Source organism: Arachis hypogaea, chromosome 17 (assembly GCF_003086295.3).
Source record: "Arachis hypogaea cultivar Tifrunner chromosome 17, arahy.Tifrunner.gnm2.J5K5, whole genome shotgun sequence".
Classification (NCBI taxonomy): domain Eukaryota; kingdom Viridiplantae; phylum Streptophyta; class Magnoliopsida; order Fabales; family Fabaceae; genus Arachis; species Arachis hypogaea.
Window position 1 is genome coordinate 41,051,679 of NC_092052.1, and position 9,298 is coordinate 41,060,976.

At 41.0% G+C, this 9,298-nt stretch overlaps 1 non-coding gene across 1 annotated transcript; it reads right to left on the minus strand.

Moving 5' to 3' along the window:
* Positions 1-310: 310 nt before the first annotated feature.
* On the minus strand, positions 311-417 carry LOC112768076 (small nucleolar RNA R71). Its single transcript, XR_003185514.1, has one exon. It is a non-coding gene; the product is annotated as a small nucleolar RNA R71 (small nucleolar RNA).
* Positions 418-9,298: the final 8,881 nt, after the last annotated feature.

A 9,298-nucleotide genomic window follows, 5' to 3' on the forward strand; every position in this document is an offset into this window, starting at 1 on the left:
TGTACCTGCCATTGGAGCTAACAATTTTGAGCTTAAGCCTCAGTTAGTCTCTCTTCTTCAATAGAACTGCTAATTCCATGGACTTCCATTGGAAGATCCACATCAATTCTTAGCAGAATTTTTATAGATCTGTGATACTGTAAAGACTAATGGAGTTAATCCGAAAGTCTATAAGCTGATGCTTTTTCCCTTTGCTCTAAGAGATAGAGTTAAGTTCTGGCTGGATGCCCAGCCTAGAGAGAGTCTTGACTCTTGGGAAAAGCTAGTAAATGCTTTTCTTGCTAAGTTCTTTCCTCCTCAAAGGATGAGCAAGATTAGAGTGGAAGTTCAAACCTTTAGACAAAGAGAAGGTGAATCCCTCTATGAAGCTTGGGAAAGATACAAGCAGTTGATCAGGAAATGTCCTCCTGACATGCTCTCAGAGTGGTCCCTCATAGGCGTGTTCTATGATGGCTTGTCTGAGATATCCAAGATTTCCTTGGATAGCTCTGCAGGTGGATCTCTCCACTTGAAGAAAACGCCTGCAGAAGCAAGAGAGCTCATTGAGATGGTTGTAAACAACAAATTCATGTACACCTCTGAGAGGAATTCTGTAAATCATAGAACCTCTCAGAAGAAAGGGGTTCATGAAGTTGAGACATTGAATGCCATCCTGGCTCAGAATAAGATCTTGACCCAACAAGTCAACATGATCTCTCAACATCTCACTGGGATGAAAACTGCAGCTGGCTGATAAACCCATATTTTATGATATATTTTGTGCTCAATTTAAGTGATTTATTCAATCCTTCACCCACTTATTCATGTGAAATTGCATGGTTTGACTTTCCCTTCCTTATTATGTGATATATGTGAAAAACATGTTTCCTATGCTTTAAAAATATTTATTTTAATTACTTTTTATTACCATTCGATGTTGTGATTTGTGTGTTAAGTATTTTCAGATCTCCTAAGGCAGGAATGATTTCAAGGATGGAAAGGAAACATACAAAAATGGAAGAAAAGAACAAAATGGAGTTTTTGAAGAAACTGGCAGCGACGCGAACGCATGGACGACGCGGCCGCATGCCTAGCGCGAAAAGGCAGTGACGCGAACGCGTGACTGACGCGGACGCGTGCCTTGAGCAGAACACAAATGACACGTACGCGTGACCCACGCGGACGTGTGACAGACGCCACGCACCAGAAACTGCAGAAAACGCTCCCAGCGATCTCTGAAACCCTTTTTGGCCCAGATCCAAGTCCAGAAAGCACAGATTAGAGGTTATAAAGTGGGCGAATGCATCCATTCAAGAGAGGTCGATCATTATTCACTTTTCATAGTTTAGATGTAGTTTTTAGAGAGAGAGGTTCTCTCCTCTCTCTTAGGTTTTAGGATTAGGATTCCTCTTAAAGGATTTAGGATTTCAACTCTTCATCAGGTTCAATATTTCTTTTACTTTATATCTCTCTTTTACTTTCAGATACTTTAATGCTCTCATTTAATTACTTATGTTGCCAAATTAGCTTATGAACTCTTTATATTTTTGGATTAATTTCCTTTTATTAAATGCAATTGAGGTATTTCAGATTTATGATTCTTATTTAACTTTTTTATATTCTTGGCTTTAATTGATTAACTGGAGGCTCTTGAGTTATTAAACTTATCGTGATTGTTAATTAATTTCTCTAATTGACTGGAATTCCACTAACTCTAGTCTTTCCTTAGGAGTTGGCTAGGACTTGGGAATCTAACTAATTAGTCCACTTGACTTTCCCTTGCTTTTGTAAAGCTTAACTAAGTGGGGTTAAACTCAATTCTCATAAGAGTAACTAGGATATGACTTCCTAATTTTCATACATTGCCAAAAGTTTATTTTATAGTTATTTATTTATTTTACTTGTCATTTAAATTACTTGTTCCTTATTTTCAAAACCCCCAATTTACAAGACTCATACCATTAATAAGAACACCTCCCTGCAGTTCCTTGAGAAGACGACCCGAGGTTTAAATACTTCGGTTATCAATTTTTAAGGGGTTTTTTACTTCTGACAACCAAACATTTGTATGAAAGGATTTTTGTTGGTTTAGAAGCTATACTTGCAACGAGGATTTATCTGCGAATTTCTAGACCACACAAAAGTTCTCTCTTCACTGGCAGTAATCAGGAAGCTTCTCTTGAAGATGAAGCTTATGATCCTGATCAACCCACCATGGAGGAGGTGAATTACATAGGAGAAGCCTATGGAAACACTTACAACCCTTCATGGAGGAATCATCCTAACCTCTCATGGAAGGGTCAATAGAAACCTCAGCAAGGTTTCAATCAAGGTGGTAGGAACCAGAATAGGTTCAATAACAGACCACCATTCCCATCTTCTCAAGGGAATATAGAGACCTCTAAGAAGAGCCTTTCAGACTTAACCATTCTAGTTTTCAGCCTCACTAAGATAACTCACAGAGATGCAGGGAGCTTTTTGGATATGGAGTGGCTAAATGGTCCTTCTCGTAGGCCATTAATGAGACCCATGATGGCTTCTTCTGTTGGCAGACTTTGTATGTCCAAACATGCTTTGTTGAATCTCTCCATGTAGCTACGGAGGCTCTCCTTATCTCCTTGCTTAATCCCTAGCAAGCTTGGCGCATGCTTGGCTTTGTCTTTCTGGATGGAGAATCTAGCTAAGAATTTTTTGGCAAGGTTATCGAAGCTTGCTATTGACCTTGGCGGCAAGCTGTTGAACCACTTGATTGCCGTCTTGGTCAAAGTGGTCGGGAAGGCTTTACAACGGATTGCATCTGAGGCATCCGTAAGATACATTCGACTTCTGAAATTGCTGAGATGATGGCTCGGGTCTGACGTACCATCGTACAAGGTCATGTCAGGGGCTTTGAAGTTCTTTGGGACTTTAGCTTTCATGATCTCCTTTGTGGATGGATCTTGATCCTTGTGGGGGCTATCTTCTTGGCTAGTTCGAGTGGTCTTAGTTTTGAGATCAGCTTCGAGCTTTAGGAGTTTGTTCTCCAACTCTCGATGCTGTCTGGTTTCTCTCTAAAGGTCTCGCTCAGCCTCCCACTGCCGGTCGGCTTCTTGTTCTAGCTGTTTAAGGCGATTCTGTTGTTCACGGATGGCCTCTAAAATTTATGCATTTGGAGGCTGTTTGTCTCCCTTGTTTTGAGGAATACCCTTTGGTATGGTATCCATGTTCTCGTGCGGCGTTCTGTCCTCCAAGCCAAAATTATGATCGTTGTCAAGGTTGTCCTCCATGATGATGGGATGACTTCTAGGTTCCCCGGTAACGGCGCCAATGTTCCGAGGGTTACCTGAAATTGAAGGTCGATCTCGAAGGAGATCTGCTGTTGTGGCTGGAGCTGTCGTGTCTGGCTTACTGAACCTTGATATGTTGCTGATCCTTGATCACCGGAGGGTGGTGGTACCTACAAGAGACTCCGATGCTTAAGTTAGCATGGGCTTTAAGCAGGTTTTTTTGTGTAGAATCAGAGAGTGAGTTATACCTGGGTGCTCTGGTGTATTTATTGTAGTGTGGGGTGACCTCCATTGAGATAAGTTAGTTATCTTATCTTATCTTTTGCGGGTGAGTCCCCTTATCTTTGTCCAGCCACTTTTAGGTGGGCTGTGATCTTCTGCTTTGGGCCTACATGGGCCCTTGTAGTAATTTGGCTGAACTCTTTGGGAAGAGGTCGGTATCAACCAATCCTTTATAAGAGGTTAGTCGTTTCTGTCTTCATTTAACCTGGCTCGCTAGCTCAACCTAGGGTATGAACAAAAACCATGAAAGAGAAGAACAAGAACAGCTCAGGGAGCTATGGGAACCGAAACCAGTGCTCTTTCTCTCTTGCTTCAATCTTTGGCCGTTCACCCCTATTATAGAGAAGTGAAGCTTCCACGACTTGAGGCATCTTCAACACTTGGTTTGTCTTCTTCTTCAACAATCAGAATTGGCAGCGACATTCTCAGAGGTAGGAGGGAGTGATGAATCCACATTTGATGATATATTTTAGCTATAATTGGATGGATTTCATCACATAAACTCACAGTTATTCACTAAAATAGCATACTTTTGTGTTTGATCCCTAAATTGAACCTAAATGTGAAAACATGCGTTTTTGTGCTTAAATTGAGCAAATTAATCCCACCTTTACCCCATTCGATGCCGTGATATATTTGTTGAGTGACTTCAGGTCCTAGAGGCAAGAATGGTTTGGTAGAAGTGGAAGAAAGCATGCAAAAAGGAAGAAAACATGAAGAAAACAAAGGAGAAGAGCTTAGCCTAGTGTGTGGGTGCACAGACGTGCGTGCGCACAGACATGCGTGCATACGCACAGCCATCGAATTAGAGCCACGCATGCACGTGGGCCGCGTTGCGCATCCAATCAAGCATTGCCTGGTGTGCGTGCGCACAACCTCCTGTGCGTACGCACAGGTCAACATTTTCCGCAGAGTGTGCGACGCACACGTCTGTGCGTCCGCACAAGTGGACGCACATGCCTTCATTAAAAATGCACGTGCACTCGCGTTTTAGGGCTCTTTTTGGCCCATTTCTGAAGGCTTGAGGCTGAAATGAAGAGATATATGAAGGGGGCAACATCTCATATGAAGGCATTAGGACTTAGATTTTATTTTTCATACTTTTACATAGTAGGAGTAGGAGTAGTATAGATTAGGTAATTCTCTCTTAGGGTTTTAATTAGGGTTTGTAGAATTTTATACTTCAAGTTTGATTTTGGATTTGGCAATTTGTAAGTATCCCTTTAATTGTCTTTTTTATTACATTGCTTGTTCTACACTTTCTTATACTTTCATGTCTCTTGTCAACATTTACATAGTTTTGCAATTTTGAGTTTTGGTTTATGAATTTTATGTTTGATGCTTATTTTATGTTTGTTGAGTTGCTTTTGTTGCTTGTTATCATTTATGGTTCATAGCTTTCATGATTTTCCCAATTTTGCCATATTTTATGTTTATGCCCTCTATATTTTTGATGAAATGCCAATTTTGATTATGGGGGTAGATTTTCACCCCTTGGCTTGGGAAAATGAGTCTATAGATTACTAGAGCCATAATGTCCAACATTTAGTGGTAATTCTTGGGGAGTTATTTGATTCTTGTTTCCATTAAAGCTAACCTTTTATCACTAGTTTGGTAAGTTGGTTAGAACTTATGGATTAAGGTCAATTATGCTTGCTTGACTTACTCCTCGATGTTAGGGGTTAACTAAGCGAGATTAACTCATGATTATTATCATAGTTGTGGTTATGGCAAGGAAGGGATTCCATAACTCATCCCAAGTCAAGGTTTTATTTATGTTTTGAACCACTTTTCAACCACTTTATAGTTTTACTTGTTTATATTACATACATAGTTCTTTTATTCCTTTATTGCTTTATTAATTGCAATTTTGTCTAGTTCTTTTATCTCTTTATTTGTTCACTTCAATCATTGAAACCCCTTGCTTTCCACAACCAAAATTGTGTACACTTGTTGGCATTAGTTCCTAGGGAAGACGACCCGAGGTTGAAAGACTCTTGGTTTAGATTAGAAATTGTAAACTTTGATCGAGCATTACTTGTTGGTTGAGAACTATACTTGCAACGAGGTTATTTCTCCTTTACCGAGAAGGAATTCTTAACCGACGATTTTGCTCGCATCAAGTTTTTGGCACCATTGCCGGGAAGCTAACGTCATGAGTGCTATATTTTGGTTGTTGTAAATATGTCCATAGTGTGAATAGATACTTTTTGGTTGCTTGTTTGCTTTTGTTGGTAATTAGGATTTTGTTTATTTTGTTACTTGATGTCTTTAGTTGTTATTTTCAATTTTCTCTGTGAGTTATCACCCTCTTGGTTTGGAGTTTGGTTGTGCTTATTTTGTAAGGCTTGATAACCTCAATTTCGGATTGCATCATGGGATTGGAGCATCACTTTTGGAAGGAGCAACCTCCTCTATATTTCAATGAACCATACCCTTCCCAATGCACATACCCAACCCAAGGATATGGTGGATTCCACTTTGATTATGCACCTCCACCACCATATGCCTATAGCCCATACCCCCAACATAACCTGCAATCACCGCATTCCCAAGCACCACACCAATACTAACAACCACATTCTTACATACCACCTCAAGATACCTACCAACATGAGTCACCTCCCACACATATAACTTTCTTCCTAAACTATGAACCTCAATTCTCACCCCAATGTGAAGCTTTTTCACCCCTAGCCCAAGACCATCAAGACCTTCAAGCATTTCTCCAAGTGCAAGAAGGATTCCAAAAGACTCAAGGGCAATTCGTAGCTACCATAGCCGAAGCAGTGAACCGCTTAGTTCTTCTATGCTCATCCGATCAAGACACTCCCCTTAGAGGATGTGAGGAAACAATTGAAGAGTGTAGAGAAAAAGAGAGCATGGAGCCACAAGAGGAAGAGGAAGGATTAGATCATGAAGTGAAACAGGAGGGAGAAAGTGGATTATTTGAGCCGGAGGAGAGAAGGGAAGATATGAGGGAGATTGATCAAGATGAGGATTCCATCATTGATGATTTTTTGTCCTCCTTGGTCAATCCCCTTAATGATCCTAATGAGACTCCCCCCATTGAGTTTGAGAAAAACATGGAGGTAGACTTCTCACAACCTTCTTGTTATGACTTGAGTGATGGGGAAGACGAAGTTGGTGAGGAAGGAGTTTACAACCAAGAGCATATTGAGTGGGTGGTAATTTCACCTATGAACTTCATTGGCCCCCATCAATATGCTATCTTGAAAACGGATTACCAACTCAAGGTCCTTCTTGGGTTGGTACATGGCGGGGAAGGGTGTATTGGTTGCCAAGAGAATCCAAGGCCCTTCAAGAAGAACAATTCAAGAATTGGAGTTCGAGAATGGTGTGAAACTCAATTGGGTGATCTTTGGAAAATGTTGGATAGTTACAAGGGTCAATTAGGAGCTTATTCATCCGGCTTGAAGCATAAAGATCAACAAGAAGGTGAGCGGGTGCCTAGAATATGAAATCCCGGAGGAGAGTCAAAGACCAAGCATGAATGGAGGTTCAAGGAGGAGTGGAAACACAAACCACCCTAGCTAGAGTCTCCTCAATAAGTCCAACTTAAGGACTATAAATCAAAGTGCTAGGTGGGAGACACCCCACCATGGTAACATCTTTCTTACCCGTTCTCTTTCTTTATAGTCTTAGTTTATTGCATATTTGCTTGTCTTAGTTAGCTTAGGATTAGTTTAATTTCAAGTTTAGATAGGTTGAATTGCAAATGGATCATGATTTTGTGATGTTTTGAATGTTTTGGGGTTGATATGTTGATGTGCTAAGGCTCAGACCCTTAATTTAGAAAGAAATTTTTTTTTTGTGAAATAGCGCACCTGTGCGTGTGCACCACCCTGTGCGCACGCACAAAATTGCATTGTCCACCATCTGTGCGAGCGCACGCCTCTGTGCGCCCGCACACCCCTTGCAGCGCCCTCTGGTCGCAGCGCCAGCACAGCCTGTGCGTGGGCGCTGCCCTGTTTTTCTTGATCTGTGCGTGTGCACTGCCTTGTGTGTACGCACGCGTCCTCCTTTTCGCGCCATCTGTGCGGCCGCACCAACGTGTGCGTCTGAACGCCAAGTTGCAGCCCCTCTGGTGGGAGCACTGGCTGAGCCTGTGTGCATGCACACCCACCCCTTTTTGCCCCTGTGTGTGCGCACAGAGCTGTGTGCGCACGCACACATGATCCATCTCTTACAAAAAAAAAGAGAGCGTTCTGTGCGCGCGCACACTTCTTGATCCCCCTTCTGTTCGGAGCACTCGCATACCTTGTGTGAGCACACACTCCCCTGTTCCGCCTTGTGTGCGTACACACATATACCTGTGCGTACGCACGCCTTTGTTTTCTCTCACTTTACTTCTTTTCTTCTCTTCTCTCTACTTCTTCTCTTGTTTTCCCCTCCATCCCTCCCCTACCTTGCTTTTTCCATGTTTTTCTACCTGTTTTACTTGGTTTTCTTTGCATGTCATTTTTCATCTTAATAACTAAATAAATTGCAAGTGTTTGTTTGTTGTTTGATTGGGTTGCTTGTTGATTGAACTTCATCGATGCACTTGTACTTTACCTTCAATTACTAGCACCTACTTGGATTTGCACATTACATATTGTTGCATATTAGGTGAAACTTTTATAAGTGCACATGGAATTTAGTGAATTGAATTGAATTGCTTGTTCACCATGGGATTTAAGTTAATATAATCACAGCACAAGGTCCTTGTTTCTTGTTAATGCTTTGCATTTGTTTGAGTTGACTTAACTTGACTCTATCAAGTTTGTCACCTTTTTTGTAACAAACACCTTAACCATGTGATTATTTGATTTTTCCTAAGGATGAATAAGTAATTTTCTTTTCATCATTGAATTGGTTATTGTTTATTGTGCCACTTTCTAGTAATCTTGCACTTTCACTTGCACACCTTCAATATCCAATAATTCCTACATTCAATTCACTCTTGTTGTTTGCCTAAGATAGCAAGTGTTTAATTGATGCTCATTTATTGCTTGCATCTTAGGCCATTTAATTGAGGAACTCATTCTTACTTTTTGATTGTGTGGATGCAACTTTAACCGGCCGCTGTGTGTATTCCACACCACTGTGCAAAAATTCCTCAATTAGATGCTTGTTAGTTTCCCTTTTACCCTTTTGTGCTACTTGCCTTATGATTCTTAATTATACTTTATTCATTCTTTTTGAGGATGAGACGTGAGGCAAGGAGCCGGGAGAGGAGGAGGACACCGTGGACAAAGATGCCGCGAATGCATTGGACTTGGTGGTTTCCACACAACCCAAGCCCCCGCATCTGTCAGCTGAAGATGGAGAACCTTAGAGACATCCCCCCGGCCCAGATCGTGTTTGTGCACGGAGAACCGTGCAACACTTAAGTGTGGGGGAGGATTCGTCATTTTGGGGTGTAAATTCCTTTTTCGAACACTTTGCACTTTCGTTTTTGTTTTCTTTTATTACGTTCTTGTGATCACACGTTTCACAACTCCGCACAACTAACCAGTGATGAGTGGATAATTTATACCCTTTTTGGCATTATTTTTACATAGTTTTTAATATGTTTTAGTTACTTTTTATTATAATTTTATTAGTTTTTATGCAAAAATCACATTTCTGGACTTTACTATGAGTTTGTGTGTTTTTCTGTAATTTCAGATATTTTCTGGCTGAAATTGAGGGACCTGAGCAAAAATCTGATTTAGAGGCTAAAAAGGACTGCAGATGCTGTTGGATTCTGACCCTCCTGCACTCGA